The sequence below is a fragment of the Pipra filicauda genome, unplaced genomic scaffold, assembly GCF_003945595.2.
Source record: "Pipra filicauda isolate LSUMZ 115617 unplaced genomic scaffold, ASM394559v2 scaffold108_size2327098_pilon, whole genome shotgun sequence".
Classification (NCBI taxonomy): Eukaryota; Metazoa; Chordata; class Aves; order Passeriformes; family Pipridae; genus Pipra; species Pipra filicauda.
The window spans coordinates 2,229,398-2,246,615 of record NW_024103529.1 but is presented as its reverse complement, the minus strand read 5'-3'; the positions used below and the strand labels follow the sequence as shown (position 1 = coordinate 2,246,615).

The following is a 17,218-nucleotide window of genomic DNA, read 5'->3' as shown; positions in this document are numbered from 1 at the left end:
CTCTCAGTTACATGTGCACTGTTTTTGTTGAAAACATTCTAAATCTTTGATCGAGTCTCTCCTTTTATATCTAGACAACATGTGTCACTTGTAGCAACCCATCTCAGGCCCTGCCTTCTTCAAGCCCTGAAAGACAGCATTAGGATTCACCTTCCCAAGTACCCTCTTCAGGATGATGCTTACAAGGCAAGGAATTACTGGAAATAGGAGCAGCTTGGATACCTGATCTGCATCCATTTATCAGCAGAAAAGCTGCACTTCCAACCACAGATACTGGGACTGGCATAAAGGCATCACAGCAATCACAAATCCACCAATATTCCACCTGACAGTAAGAGCCTCCAGGAGCTTGGCAGGTGGTAGCTCGCTGCAGGATAATAAACTTGCCTACAGCTCTTTCCTAACCCCTGGACAGACAGGTAAAAACTCATGACCTAAATGTATCCAAGTACCCATGTTTTCTACTTCTGTCATGCTAATTTATATCTCCACCATTTGCTTTCTGGCCAAATCACCAGGAAGTGAAATTTCCTGAAGATGTCCCTCAGCATTAGCAGCTCTTCAGTGTGATCCTACACATTCCAGAAAGCTCCAGGTCTTTTTCTGTGTCAGAGAAGCTAATTTAAGTTGATTGTCTTTCCATTTGCTTGTGAAACTGGGAGACAGCACTCGCAAAGCAGAGTGGAAGCTTATACTGAGGTCTGACTCAAAACAGCCAAATATACATTTAGCTGTAAGAGAAATGCCTTAATAAATTGGTGTTCATTGTATGTCAGCATGCGCAGCATATGTGCTTATAAACAAACTCAAGCACTGTAGTGTGAAAATGTCCCCTGGAAAACATTTGAAATCAAGGCGAGATAGACCACTTGTTTAATTATTTATTTTAGGCATTTGCCATTTTTACATTAAGTAAGATAAAACTTAAGTTGTGCCAGGGGAGGTGTAGATTGAATACTAGGAAAAATTTCTTCACTGAAAGGGTGGTCAAGCACTGGAACAGGCTGACCAGGGTAATGCTGGAATCACTGTCCCTGGAAGTGTTCAGAAAACATGCAGATGTGATGCTTAGGGATATGGTTTAGTGGTGAACCTGGCACTGTTCAGTAAAAGGTTGGACTCCATCATCTCAGAGGTCTCTTCAAACCTTAATGATTCTAAGTTTGGGAGAAAGGAGGTCGATTTACAGCACTTGTAAATATTGGTCAAACCCTGACCCCACTGAATCAGTAGAAGCTTTGCCATTAAGTTCAAGAGAATTAAAGATCTATCAAATTCTATGAAAAAACCTCATCAATAGTAAGGGGAAAGGTGATCTGAGAATCTCTTGCAGCATAGCTTCTCCAACATGTGAATGAGTTGATGTGGAAAGGTCTATCATTTAACTTGAAATGTGGATACCCACAGACTTCATTTGCTATTTTTTTTTGTGCCTATTTCATTTTCATGTCTGCAACTATGGCCAAGATGGGAGCTGCAACTTTTTTATCAGAATGAAGATTTCTAAAAAACCAAGCAATTTCTAAGGAATACAGCCATTAAAAAGAGTTTGAATGCCTGCATTAATCACTGCTTAACCTAGCAAACCAGAAAACAGGGGGAAAATGCAAATAGAAAATACTTTTCTATTTGGCTTAATTTCATCCCGCTTAACCCACCTAATGCTGTGCAGTACATAAAACTTAAGCTACGTGCATAGGGTTATATTTCACCTTTCATACAAGATGTGCCATTCTCTGGTATAAACATGTATAACTTCATTCACTGCAACAAACCAGGGTATTGTTGGCAGATCAGTACCATGAACTGCACCTTCACGCACAGGTCAAAAGAGAGGGGAAAGGAATGAATGCTTCTCTGGGAGATACTTAGAAAGCTTAGATACCTTTTTAGAGAATGTTCCTGAGACAAGACATATATTACTATGTTTAAAAGACCAGCAAAGGAAACTCCCTGTTTGCACAGGAGGTCAAACCAAGAGCACATTCTGAGTGCAGAAGCAGAGGGAGAGCTGGAAGTGCCACAGGCATACTAATAAGGAACTGCATGGCCTGATATAACAGCTCTTCAGTATAGGACTAGTTTAGAGATATGACATTCTGTGTTAACATATGCACGAGTTGATAAATTATCTGAGCTTGGTCCACTCTGGAAAACCTTTTTGGTTTGATGCTTTTCATGTCAGCAAATAGTTTCATTGGAGCCAGTTTTGCAAACTGTCAAATTATCTTTCTGAGCAAATACAGTTAGTGCTACAACACGAGAATGAGGAAGTCAATAAACATTTAGCTTTTTCCAGTTCCCAAGATGTTTTGCCTGAAATAGGAAAGCACTTTTCACATCCAGCCTTAATGGAGCTAGCAATTGGTTTGGTCAGTGGTGAAGGAAATCCTTGGTACAAAATGAAAATACCACCCTGAGCTGAAAGACTCAAAACATAATCATAATTGATTATCAATTTATCCTCATGCATCCCAGCACCAAGTGGGGGGACCCCATCTTCTGCTCAGCCTGGAAGGTATAAAGAGAGACCAACTCCCATTCCAGTAACACTTGCCAATGCAACTGATGCTCACAAAATCACCACTCTTTACACCGTTTCATTCCCTTCCTTCTCCACCTCCACTTTACATCACTCTCACTTGCCTTCTGCCCTCCCACTGGAAGTCCATCTTTGTGGTAACTGATACTCATCAAACATGGATATACTGAGCACACATTAAATGCAGAGTTTTGCACAACTTTCAGGGTAACAGCTACACCCTCCCAGCACCTCAGCATTTGTTTGCAAGCTGTCACTGCTCAACTGTTCAGCTACTGTTTACAGCAAACTGATAAAACAGGGCATGAACAGCTTCTGCTACACTAATGCAGAGGGAGAGAGAAGTCCTGAAAATTGTTTTTTAATTCCCACCTGCCACTCACCTGCACTGAAATATTTCCATTACCTGCTGTGCTTAACAGCTTATCAGCAAAATCTTCCAGCAGAAGAGCTGTTTGAAGGCTTAAAAGCAAATAATTTTAAAAACTACTAGTCTTGAATCACTGATGATTTGAACAAAACTTTGAGTCTCCCACTGAGGCTCTTGAAGCTTGAAACAAACTCAAAGGTGCACATGCTACCAAGAATACCATAACTAAAACTTGCCAGTAATCTCAATTTACTTTCCTGATATGCAGGAAGTTTCAGTTTCCCCGTTCTGTTATCATCACAGGAAGATGAAATCAAAACTGTAAGAGACAAAGGTAAATAAGGATTGACAAGAGCAATATACTAAGGAAGGCCAAGCAAGGTGGTCAGAGAACACCAGACTTCTCTGGTAGCCAAGCGTGGAAACAAACCTGAAAAGGACCTGACACTTGGCAGCTAGGCAATTAAACACTGACACTGAATACATATAAGTAAACAAACCCCAAAAGAGCTACACAACTTAGATAGTCACATCAAAGCATAAATTTAAAGCAGAAAAAACATTACAGTAAAGTAAATGTTACGGTAAAGTTACAGTACATGAAATGTTGAGGAGGATGAAGCAGATGGGACATGACTGGTTTGAGACTTGAGGTGGACACCTCACATGTGTCTTGAGGGGCTTGAGGGCAAAGAGCATGGACAAAGGAGAAAAAAATGCTTTTTCTATTACAAGAGGATGGAGGAAGTGACAAAGGACAAACTACAAGATAAAGAAAACACATTGGCCTTATGTCTGGATGGACTTGGGTATCCTGACCTCCTATCATCTCTCCCTGTCCACAAAGCCATTTAATGCCAATCAAAACCCTCTTAGGCATTGATACTACTTCTTCATTGGAACACAGGATGCAAAAATCTCAATATGTGCTCTTCTGTCCCGTGGTTTGATATGAGCTCTACTTGAAATGCTCACTGTGCTCTCTCTGTTCTGAGTAACATACCATTTACCACCTGACACATTCATCTCTCCTTGCAAGACAGTGTAGATTTTATTCCTGACTTTCTGTTTCCCTTGTTGAATGCTTCATAAGAGAGATAAACAAATAAAGGTCCCCCTTTCAATTTATTTTTAAATTACCTGCATCATTGCCTGGCTTCTGCTGAAGATCACCAAGATAAATGAAGTTCTACAAACGATAATACTCAGAATTTTTCTATGGCTATCTACCCTACCTTGAATAACAAGGAAAAGGAATGGCAATTTTAAAATAATTGCTTTCTGTTGTTCCACAATACACCAAGATTTTTAAAATCATTCCATATCACATCATTGCAAACAGCAAGTGTGCTTTCCGTGCACTCCTTGGTAAAATTTAGTATGAAACCTGTGTAATGGGATTTCAAGCCAAACAGCTGTTTTCCCAGCTCTCTATACCAGAGCAAACAACTTGGAACTAGGAATCAGCATGATCTCAGCAGGAATTCAGAAACCAGAAAATAGATATCAAAAGAATAATGAAAAGTAGCCTCAACTCAAAAAATCATTCTGTTCCTTCAAAAATTACCTTTTTTTTTTTTAAGTCCTCCTGACTTTGGAACTCACGGTGCTCACATTTACAAGCCTATTTTCCTGCACCATAAAAGGAATAAAGCAACCAAACATCTGTTCTCTGGAGGGAGTGCATTTTAGATCTAGGAAACCATTTCACTGAGTTATTCAGCCAAGAGCCCCATGAATAACTTTGGAGCAGATTAAGTCATCTTGAAGGACTGTAAGACACATCCATCAGACCAAGTCTCTGACAGCGGCAGATACTGTCTCTACTGTATAAATGAAGCCAAGGAAGTAATTCTTCTTAAGATAAATGAAGCCTTACCATTATAAAACGATGCAACATTAAGGAAATGTTATGAAGATGTTAGTTTCCCCAGAAGAAATTACTGAAGAAGACAAGTTATATCTTAGCTAAGCTGAGTTCTGGGAAGCAAATGAACACTTATAGAAAATAACAGTCCTAAAACATTTGTTAAGTAGCTATTTCTATTATCAAAATTAACTTTTTAAAATACTTAGGAAAAAATATTGCAAAATTGGTCAGAAACTTCCTTCCTGATAATGCCAAAATCCAAAGCAGAGAACTTCAGTCACTCAGTGTGTATCATCACCATCATCACCACTGCCATATTCTCCCTTTGGCTCTCTCTCTCTCTCTTAAACAATGATGCATCAGCCAGAGACCAGACAGCAAGTGCTGTGTTATGAGAGCACTGATATCGTGGACTTAAGTCTTCAGCTGCTGCCAGGAGTGTGGCAACAAGCAACACAACCATTTTCAAAGCGAGCACCTCCCACAGCCCAGTTCAACAGCGCAAGTCAGGGCAATGGGGATATGCATGTTGATGGTACCCTGGACATGGATCAGTAATAAAATTTCAAAATTGTGTTCTGAAGAAACAACATATTCCAACTTTTGGCCTATCTCCAGATCACCAGGAATCTAGTAACATCCATCCCTAACTCAACTTAGTCTAACTCAAGGTGGAATACAGTTTATATCAACTATTAACTAAAACTATTGATATTAATTATTTTCAAACACTAGTTATCTCCTAATTAAATTGTTTTTGAAAACCAAAAGAATGTTTATAAGGCTGCTGGGCTGGAAGACATTACAAAATGAGCTCCTTCTTGAAAATGGATTAGTTGATGTCATGAGAGATTTGTTTTTCCTTTGAGCACCCCAGTGGTGTTGATTGGAAAGACATGAGCATTTGATTGGACAGATGACTGCAGATTAATTGCAGGTCACTATGTACTGGAAAATACAGACTGCCACGTGAGAAGATACAGAGCTATCAGTATTGAAAAAATGTCATCAAGTTTATTTACCATTTCCTTGACCTATATATTCTTATTTAGAGAACAAAGACAGCAAGAGGACAATAAGGTCAATGACATGTACTCCCCCCCCTCCCCCCAATTCCAGTCAGGACCTCTTTCTGTTGCTCTTTAGCTTGACACTAATATTTCTTCATGCAAATAGCTTATTCATTACTCTTGTAGTGATCAGAAGTGAGGTTTGATGTCATGCTTAAGTGACAAGATTGTTATGGGTATAAAAAAATAAACAGAGTTCCTCAATCTTTTATTTCAAGAGCTGTAGGGAAATCTGTCTTTGGTGATCCCTTTTCTGCAGGGACAAATAGAGTCACTTTCTGGGGAATCACTGCCAATACCAGATAAATGCAACCCACCCAATTCACACAACTGCTGCTCTGTGGGACGGACACCAGCTGTGCTTTTCCTTCTCTTAAGGGGACTGCTGAATCCACAGAAAAGAGCAGCAGAGAGGCTAGGGAACACACTTTTGTTTGTCAGCTCCAGCAGGTACTTTCAAAACTGAACTCTGGGTAAAGAAAATAAAATTTTTACACAAAGAAGCTACAAACCATAAAGAGATAAAACAGTGATACAAAGGAAATAAAATATTTCATTATATCTGAAATGACACCCTGTTTTCCTCCTGTTAGCACAAAAAACAGCTTATGGCTTTGGTCAACCCCAAACAACTTCCTCCCCAGTTACCAGTTCTTCTACTTTACCTCTTATTTCCATCACTGATCACAAACTCAAGAAAATCTCCCTAAGAATCAAATAATGAACACAGATATGTACACAAAGAGAACTAGCAGACATAGGGGACCTTCATTGGATCCTTAATTCTTTTTCCGACTTCAAACTCCACATCCTTTCTCTTACTCCAGATATCAAAGTCAAAAGTAGAATCTTCTCTGTCTAATTTACGGCACTAACACAACACAAAAAAATCAACAAACCCTAGTACTCTCAACTGGAAATAAACAAAGAAAACAAATAAACAAAGAAAACAAACAAACAAAGAAACATTAATGCAATTCAAAGTGGTATATCATTTTATGTTTGCAATTTTAAGTAAACAGAAAACAAACCCTCCAAAAAACAGCCCTGCACGGAGGGGAGGCGGGGAGGAGTTGTATGCATAATATTTCTGCTCGGTGTTTTGGGCCAGAACTTTTCTGCACTGCCTAATTTCTGCCTAATTCTGCATGTTGTAGAATTTTATTTTGCTATGGAATCTGAGTAGGAAAAACAAAGCCACAGACCAACCATTTCTAGTCAAAATCTCCTCCACTTTCATGCAAATCATACAGGCGCATGATTGGCATGTAGTCCTTGAACAGCTTCTCTTTAAAGATCACCCCTTGTAGCACAGGCACAGCTTTTCTTGCTCAACACCTGTGAATTTGTAATATTCTGCAACTGCCTTGCATAATCTGTTGGCTGATGCAAGTGGCACACAGTCCAGCTTCATCACCCCCGTGACCTGAAACCAGTGACAGCCCGTGGGTTGTCCAGGTTGTCTCATTGATGTGGATTTACATCTCCTCTGGGACGGGCAGCAGCACAGATTAATGTGGCCTTATGCCGTTCTCTGCATTGTTACAGCTTCTGTGTAAAGCTCAAGCTGAATATCACCCAATCTCTCATCTCCTTTCTGTTCACAGTTGCTGCTGTCCTCACCTAACCTCAGACACTTGAACATACCCCAGTTGTTTCTCAGATATTTGGGTCACTGGGTGCACGCACTGGGGCATGTATGAGGGCAGAGGTAGATGTACTGCATGTGACAACCCCACAAAAACAATGGCCTCTCTCCATTCTCTGCTGCAGTGGTGCCTGAAATGACTACGTAAAATGATTTGTCTCTTGTGTTTTTGGCAGACTCACAGTAGTGACGTGGTGGCTACAACCCATGACTCACCTCTAGTTTTCCCAAAACCACAAGCTGCTCCAAAGGGCTGCTCTCCATCTGATGCTTATCACCACAGGAAACCAACCTGCAACCACGTAGCCAGGACACCAGTTTATGGTTGGACTTAAAAGATCCTAAAGGTCTTTTCCAACCTAAATGGCTCTGTAAGTCTGCATTTGGACTACACAGCCCTGTGCAGCCAGCAAGTAGTAGGGTCTCAGTGACAGCCTCTGGAAGCTGAGTATTTCTTGAATGGCATTTTATTTTTCTGGTATTTTATTTGCTGAAAAACATTACCTGCTCCTAATGGCTTTCAAGACCGACAAACTGTGTTACACTTTCTCATGTCTTTCCAAATAACATTCACTGTATTCTCAAGATAACTGAGAATTATTTGTGTGAGTGATGCAACGATGTGAAACCTTCATCAGTTTATGGCTCACACTTGCACTGGGGAGGCCTGAAATTCCCTTGAATCAGCCCACTGTTAGAAGTGTAACGCTGGAGACTGGTGTCTTCTGCCTGACCTGGTCCTGCACTTAAGAAATATACCCATATCACCAAACATTTCTCAAGGTGGAGCCCTTTCTACCAGCAATTTAAATCCCTGAATATCCCAGTTGCTCTGATGATCCACTGTCCAATAATTTTTCACACTCAGTTCTTTAAAATCTGTTCCACTTTCAGAATGGTAGATTACAACCAATAGTTCTGCAACCTACCAAAGGTTTTGAGCTACTTGATATCTCCCCAAATCACCCCAAAACAATGTGCAAACACTCCTGTTGAACACATTCAGTGTCTTTTCCCTCCTGTATGGACAGCATTCCAGGGCGTCCTCATCAGCAGCACTGTTGTGCTCTGCAGTCTGAGGGCACAATCCTTACAAAGAAACAAATGGCATTTGGGGACACTTTCCAGTCTGCTGGGGTTGTCACCCTACAGCCCTGCATTTTGTAGGCTGTCCTGCCCTTGTCCTGCTTGTCCTCAGGTCTGCTGGCTGAGCTGGCATGGCATATCACGAGGCAGGAGAGCTTTAGCATAGGGCAACATGAGTTTGCTCTGTGACGGTGCAAGAGTCCCTCACAAGTCATGTAAACAGTTCTTCTGGCTTCATGTATCCAAATACGGCCTTCCTATCAGAACTTTGTGGCTCTGACAGATTAATGAGTGTGTTTTACTGGTATTACTAGCAAGCTTTGAGCACAAGAGAGAGTGATATAGGTGTTCTAGGGAAGAAAAAGCACCCTTTTACAATGACTCTTCATTTTTCCAATTCTCTGCCTTTCTCCCATAAGTGGTTCTAATGGGATGCTCCAAAAATCCCAGCTGCACTTCATGAAATTACATTTTTCAAGTTAATACCTCAGTCAGTTACAAACAAATAGCTGAGTTTCTCTTCAGTTCTTGCATTACTAAACATCCCCCTCCATGCACAAGGAATGGAGGAAGGCCTGGAACAAGTAGAAAAATAAGTTACCATAGAAGAGCTACCAGAAATTACTCAGCAAATACAATATTTGTATATGTGGAAATGAAATGTACTTCATTTTGCCATCACTGAGTATTTTACAAGCGTGGGTGGCAGAAGCACACAGCAGAATATAAATGTGATACAACTGCCTTTTGCAGCGTATGTTTTCATTGAAGTTGGATTTTTTTTCTTCTCCTCCTCTACTTTTTGATGGATTTAAACTGATGGGTGGTGAAGCAGGATGCTGAATTCACTGGAGCCTCAAGTAATCAGTAAAAAGCAGCACAAGAAACATCTATGAAAATTCACACTGCAATTTCATGTTCCTGTTTAAGTTACTGAATAGGGCAGCTCTTCTACAAGGGTCAACTCTCAGGTTCTCTAGAAACGTGAGCTTTGACAAGCTCTAAGCAGGCATTCAGGGACAACCAGGATGAGATTCAGACATATTTCTTTAGACTTACACATCATTTGTCCTCAGACAGGCTTAGGAATGAAGCTCAATTTTGCAACTGTGCTGAGTTCAATTTTAAAATTGGTGACCTTAGAGCTGCCAAAAATATTAGTGTCTCACAGGCATTTGCCATGATTTCTACAAAACCTTGGTCATCAACAGCAAGAGCCATTAACTGTAAATGTTGCTCCTCCATGAGACAAATTTTCTGAGCAAAGGAGCAGCCTTCCACTTGCTAGAGAACAACAAAGAGAAAATAAAAATCAAAGGAGCCATGTATTGTCAAGGCTATTTAAAAAATGGCTTAAAGAAGTAGAGAATACGTGGCAGTGTGGCAACGTGACTGACCTGTATGGTCATGAATTCCAGTGACACCTCTAAAACAAGAAAAGCAGAAGCCTTACTCCAAATTCAAAGGATGTCCAAGCCCACAGAAAACTTTAAATCTCTATCTGGCAGACACAATTCTGTCATTTGGCAACAAGCAGCGTGCCTTTATAATTTATGCTGATCCTCAGATTCCTAGAGGACATGGTAAATGAATGATCAGCACATCTCTGCACATGGATCTGCCCTCAAGCTAATTCTCATTCTGGTTAAGATACGAGAATAATGCAGCATGAATCCTTCAGAAAAATGGATCAAAACACTGTCTTATATGTGTAAGCCCATTCTGTCCTCACTCCTCTGCCTGTGGCCACCCCGGTCAGACTAATTATATCCTCAATCACTCCCATATGATTTTCAGTATAACCAGAAAGTTTGGAAGCTGCACAACACATTCCAGACACTGTTCTGGGATCCTATATCCCACACTAACAAAGTTCAACCCTTTTGAAATAAAACACAGAAACCCACTTGGGTAAGGAAAGTTATCTTGTACTTCAAAAGGATGAACAAACATCAACCCACTTGCTTATTAGGAAAAAAAAGCAGCACAACAAAGACTACCATAAGAATGACACTGCCCTCAATTCCCTAGGACTGTGTGTAATTGCCCCCAGATGATTCATAGAATCATAGAACAGTTTGGTTGGAAGGGACCTTAAAGATCACCTCGTTCCAACGCCCCTGCCACAGGCAGAGACACCTTCCACTAGACCAGGCTGCTCAGGGTCCCATCCAACCTGGCTTTGAACACTTCCAGGGATGGGGCAGCTACAACTGCTCTAGACAACCTGTTCCAGTGCCTCATCACTCCCACAATAAAGATTTTTTTCTAATTTCTAATATAAACCTACTCTCTTTCAGTCTGAAGCCATTCCCCCTTGTCCTGTCACTACATACTCTTACAAGAAGGTCTGATTATTTACAACACAGGCAGGCTATTCAGCACTGTTTTGACAGTGCACAGGGTACACACCACCAATAAAGCAGATTTTCCAAAAAGGGAGAAAAAGAGTGAATGTTGGGCCCATATAAAACAACCCAGCTAATGATTACTAAAAGTAGCTACTGATTCTGTAGCCTCTCCTCTTCAACCCCTACTCATTCCATCCAATAGATGTCGGTGGGAGCACAATTGTAACAAAAGCACCAGATTTTCGGAATCAGGACATGCATCATGAACAACAATGCCACTCACAATGGGTCTCTCAGCTGCTGCCAAGCAGCATTTTCTGAAAAGCACCACTGAAAAGCAAGTTTCACTCTGGATATGCAAACCCAGCAAACAATACCTAAATATGTGAGAGAGGACATGTGAGCAAGCTGCGGCACCAACTTCACACAGCAGTAGCAATAAACATGTTGGTCATTATTTTTGTGTTTATGCCCTGTCCAAACGTCTACCAGTTAAAAACCCCAAGAGCTTTGGGTGCTCTTCAGAGAAGAACTGGGCTTGCAGATTGATGTTTGCATTGTCTTTTCTGTCATCAGATTAAAACCAAACAAAATAAAAACAAATAAACAAACAAAAAAGACACATGAAAAAATAAAGAAAATATGTCCTGGGAATAGTATAGGGCTAAATCTGCAGGTTTCAATGTAACATCAAGCCATCCTCCAGAGTTGGGAACTTCAAAGCACCGAGCGTCACCAACAACCAGTCACAGCCACAGCAGACACCATGCAGCAATTTCAGGAGAACTAATCTCTCAGCTGCCAACCAGAGTGACGGAACAAAAACTGAACTGATTTAATTCACATGGGAATCTCACCTGGGAAGGAATGGACTAAAGACACAGCAACAGACTAAAGACACAGCAAAGGCTTCAAAAGCTGTCATAACCCGGGGTGTTCTCACTTGCTAAGAAATAACCACTCTGATTTCAGTCACTCAGAACAAGGTAGCACAGCTGATTTTAGCACCCTTGTGTGAAAATAAGTGGAGAACTGACCACGTATCGCAGATTTTCTGGGCACAAACCAGTTAGAGAGAGAAAAGACAGGCTCACAAAGGCTTCTGGCATCAGCACTACAGAATTTGTTTTTGTGCTATCTTTATTTTCAGGAAACAACAATGGGGAAAAATAATGTTGAAGGCAGATCTTACTCCTAAAGAGTCACCAACTTAAAAAGTTTGTCTTTCTCCATAACTTCAATCAGTACACATTGGACAGCATGAGTGGATTAAAGGAATGCTTTTTTCAAGCACTGACGATAGGTAGCTGTTTTCCATTAGACAATTTTGCATATATTGAGGGCCTAGTTCCACAATAAGTGATAATTCCACAATAAAATCCCAAAGTGATATTCACATTAGCTCTTCCTGAACACAACTGGAAAAACACACCTCTATCATGCTGTTGTATTACCCACAGAACTGCAAGATATTTGAGGCTGCAGAAACTATTAACAAGAAAAATTAGAGCACTAGAAAATAGGCTAATCAGTTCAGCATATTATCTGATAGAAGTAATAATTATGGAAATGTTTGCCAATTTTAAAAAACCCTAAAAACAACAAAGTGCAATGGTAGGCAGACTCCTAGCATTGAACAAAGAGGCAGGGAAGACTAAGCAAAGAAAAAAAAAATCAAGATTTTTCATGATGACCACAGCTTTCAAAGAAAATTCAGGTACAGTATTACAAAAAAAAAAAGGTATAAAGCAATTGCAAATTCAAAAATCTCCTTCTTCTGCTACTGAACTCTCTCAATCCAGTCAAAATACGTCTCCAATTACACACCTACAGAACAAGCACATCTGTAACTGAACAGATGTGACTCCATGGCTCAGGAATTAAGGATACTCTTCCCCACCAGGTCTTTCTCTCCTCCGATGTCTCATCAATCAGAAGAAAAAAAAAAAAAAAACAAACATGATCTTTGTTGTGTATGTTGAAATAGGTTAATAAGCACCAATGGCTAGCCAGTAAGTCTCTATAGAAACAAGTTCACATGCGCCATCAAAGGAGACATAGTACTGAATATCATTCTTGTTACACATTGGTTTAGCATGTTTTTCAGCATCACTGGTTTTCCACTCAGAGTGGGCATAAGCCAACATTGAAATACGCCACATGAGAGCTAGCAATGAAAGTTGGAGGAGAGGAAGGAATACAAATAAATAAGGGAGAGTAGTAGAGAGCTGTTGTCATAGCTCCCGTACTTGACAGATCCCTAGGCGATGTAAATTTTGTCCTTTTTCCTCTCCTGTGTCAAGCCTCAAAAGCAGATTCTCCTCCTGTACAGCACATTCAAAGTTACTTGTGGACAGATGCATAAAGGCCTTCCCCTAAGGTCTTACCAGTCTTTATTTTTAGAGATAGCCAACCCAAAAATCAGACCTGAGAGCAGGGAGATGACTTAAAAAAGAGTGAGGCCACAGCAATGTCCTCAAACTAAACAGGATCCTGAAATGCAAAGGCTGAGGGGAATCATACCAAGTAGCCTCCACCTCAGAGGTAACCCCTTCTACAGTAACTTGTCCAGAAACCCTCCTCAAATCAAGCACAAAAGCCCATTGTACTCAAATGACACGTTTTTAAAAAAACTTGGTGTTATGACCGAATAGAAACAGGCAGAAATCTGTACACAAAGCCATGATCTCTCTTTTCTCTCACCATACCCATCTCATTTGAAGCACGGGGGATGTCAGCTGGAATCCCTGCTCTGTACTAGGTGCCTTCACGCCCCACAAAAGACCACATAGCATGCAAGACGAGTGCTGTTACTCTGACACATTTATTTTTCAAGTATTCATCTACAAGGAGCCAGAGAACTACTGTACAACCTCGGAGCTTGGAAACCTCATCTCACTACCTGCAAGCTATCAATGACAGCTGATCAAAACGTCTGCATTTCTCTCCTTCCCGAACCACCGGGGTTTTCCAGAGATGCAGAAAGACTCCAGTGGCGGGCGGTCGCTCAAAGCATCCAGACCTGACAGGGACATCGCACGCGGTGACATTTTAGCATCTCTGCTCCAAAGCCTCTCTCCCCGCATGCGGCGCGTCCATCATGCCCTGTGGCCGCCGCAGCCCCCTCCCTCACCGCAGCCCACCCGCGCGGCCCCGCCGCAAAGAGGGGGCACAGCCGGCGGCCACCGACCCTCTTTCCGAAGTGTTCCCAGGGGTGTTCCCGGGGGGAGTCCCGTGGAGAAGGGAGGGCGAAGGGCCAGCCGGCACCTGCCGCGAGAAAAGGGCCCCCCACCCCCGAGAGGAGCAGCGCACCCCGTGGCGATGTCTCCGCGCCGCTTCCGCCACCCCCGACACCGACCCACCGCATCCCGCATCCCGGCCCGCTCTGCAACGCGAAGCGGGGAAGCCGCCGCCTCGCCTCGCCCCGGCTCCCGCCGCCCGCCGCAGCCCCCCCGGCCCCGCACGGGCAACCCCCGCGCCCCCCGGCTCCGCTCACCCCGCGCTGCGGCGGCCCCGCTACGGGCGGCGGTGTCCGGGCGGGCGGGCGGGCAGCGCCCCCCGGCTGGGCATCGTGGTCCGCCCTCCGCCGCGGCGGGGAGGGCCGGCTCCGGGACTCCCTCTCTGCGCCGCCCGCCTCCTCTGCTGCCTCGTCCTCCTTGCCCCCCTTCCCACCCCGATTCCCCCTGGCGCTGCCCGCAGGAGAAGCCGGCGCAGCTCCCTCCCCACCGCCCGCCTCTCCTCCTCTGCTTCCCCGGGCGCCGGACCCGGCTCCAGCCCCCTCCCGGCGGCGGGGCGGAGGGAGGGGACAGGGGCCGGCGGGGAGGGGCGGGCGGAATGCAGGGGAGGGGGGAGCGGGACCCTCCGAGCCGCCGCGGTTCCCCGCGCTCGGCCCCTTTCTCCCAGGGTGTTCCCTCCCTGGGGCCTGGAGCCGGGTTCCTTCCTTGAGGGCCGGGGCCGAGTCCGCCGCCTGGGGACATCGCTACCTGCAGTCGGCAGTGCCTGGCGGGGGTTGGAGGGTCTCCCGGCTGCTCCAACGCCGGTCCCACCGCGAGCATCACGCTGCTCCTGCGACTTCGCCCTGCGGCATCACCGCGGGCGGGACTCCACCACCCGAAAAGGGAGGGAGCAGAAAATCAACCAAGGAACAGAAGGATGGGGTCTGGGTGACCCGTAGCGGTGTTGATGCCTCAAAACCCTGGGGATGCGCTGAGTTAGAGGGGTTATCAATGGCAGCAGAGTGGGATGTAGATCCTGGTCCAGATCTTGGCAATGCTGGCATGCCCCCTTCCAGGGGTACCAGGCAGGACTGCTGACCAACGCCGTTTGGGCCCCAACTCAAAAACCACCCGTGCACCCACCCACCCCCCCCCATCCACCTGAGCAGATCCTGCTGTGCAGGAGCTGCTGGGACACCCTGAATTCATGGTACCCGACATAACTTTGTCCTCAACAAACTGCCTTATGAGATCAGTGAGAACATAGAATAGCTTGTGCTTTCTCTGTGTTAGGCTTAGATTTGCCTCCAAGTCCCAGATGTGTTACTATAACTGAGGATGGTACCACCCCAACTATATTCAAGCTAGATTCCTAGCTGGCAGGGCAAAGAAAAATGTGACCCAGGGGATTTTCTACTGCAAATGAGCGCAGTCCTGGCTTCCAACAAGCGTGTGACATGCTCTTGCCAATATGCCTTAAGTGTAAAATGGAAAAAAAATAGCACCCACAAGCTGGAGTAAATCATAGAAACACAATTTTTATCTGTGGAGCAATAGAGTTTCATTCCTCAGTTGCCAAGGTAGCTGCAGAAGCATTTTTGGGTATTCTTCACTCCCGCATTTCATTATCAGCCAGAGATCACCAGTAAGGCCAGTAAGACTGTTTGTGTCTCACCAGTATGCATCACTGGCCACATGAACCTAGGAGCACAACCAGACAAGTAAAGATTTTCACTCAAGGTTGAGAAGTGTTAAGTTTTGTCTGCTGCAATGCAGAGGAAAACATTTGTGTATCCAATGCCCTTTTCCTTTCTAAGACACCAGGAGCACAGACACAGCCCAATGAAGGAGACAGGGTAACCCTGTTCACTTAAGCAGAGCAACAGCATCAGAAGCATTGGTCTGATCATACCCAAAGATTGCTATTTATTCAAGAAATCAATCAAATTACCTTAATTTCAAGAACGATTGCTTGGAAACCAATATGAAAATGTCTTCCTTGCAGCTTCTCATCCCTGCAGTTTCATTGTTTCTTTCATATCTCTCCATAAGTGAAGTGTCATCTACTGTCCTTGATGGGTGTAGAGGAGACAGAGGGAAACCAAAACACATAGACAGACACCTTTCTGCTCTTCCCCCACTTTGCACCATCACCAAGCCTAGTACAAGCAGAGAAGGAAGGCAGGATTCATTTTCCTCCTGCTTTTTGGTCATATGGATTTCTGACCCACTTGTCATTTCAGGGAAGCTCAACAGGGCATGAGGGTTTTTCTTTCCTGGTGTGGTTGTTATGTGGCTTGTGTGGAGCTACAGCAGTAGCAACAAGGACTATTTTTAGCCTAAAGTAGGCCAGGCAGTTCCAGAAGATGTATTAATAGGAGGAACATTTGAGAACAAAACAAGCAAACAAAAGAGAAAACAAATTAAGAAGTGTAAACAAGAGTAATCTTTTACCAGAAGCACTTGCTAAATAGTAAATATGTAGAAACTGCATCTTCTGTCTCAGGGGACATGACCCCACCCCACAGAAAACAGGTGAATGCAGTCTCTCAGCAGAATGTGTTGCCTCTAGAACAATCAAATTATCTTGTTTTAGGGACATGCATCTGCGATTTTTAGAAATGCCCAGTTCCTCAGATTGCAATATGCATTAATTTCCCAAGAAAAGCATACCTACCTCGGTAGTTTAAACAGATTTTAATCTCCTTCTTAGAGATCCTTACACATTTGTGTTTTGAATCATAGTGTACCTGGTATCCAGAGTGTGTTGAAACCGGTTGTCCAACTTGCTGAAAGAATTCACACCAATGTTTGTGAAATCCTGTGGGCAACGTGCGGCTTTCTACAGTAGGCAGAAAAAAAGAGGCAAGGATGTGTACTATAGGAGAAGGATTTATATTTTGCTGCTAAAAGCAACAGATCTTAGTTTTCAATCAATGATAATTCAGTGGAGGCACAGGTATCTGTCAGCTCCTTTATCTAGTGTTGGAGTTTGAAGACTGGATTGCAACAATTCAGAAGTCGGTAATTCTTCATGGAAGAATGAGTGCAGCAACATTCATGACA

At 43.4% G+C, this 17,218-nt stretch overlaps 1 long non-coding RNA gene across 2 annotated transcripts in view; it reads right to left on the bottom strand.

The window, feature by feature from the left end:
• Positions 1 to 15,027, bottom strand: part of LOC113991778 — a 95,170-nt gene extending 80,143 nt beyond the window's left edge. Inside the window, exon 1 of one of the 2 annotated variants that reach the window (XR_003542051.2) lies at positions 14,921 to 15,027. This is a non-coding gene — a long non-coding RNA (uncharacterized LOC113991778). Of the gene's footprint in view, positions 1 to 14,433; positions 14,780 to 14,920 lie in introns of those variants that run through there. The other variant, XR_003542050.2, reaches the window with a different exon arrangement.
• Positions 15,028 to 17,218: the final 2,191 nt, after the last annotated feature.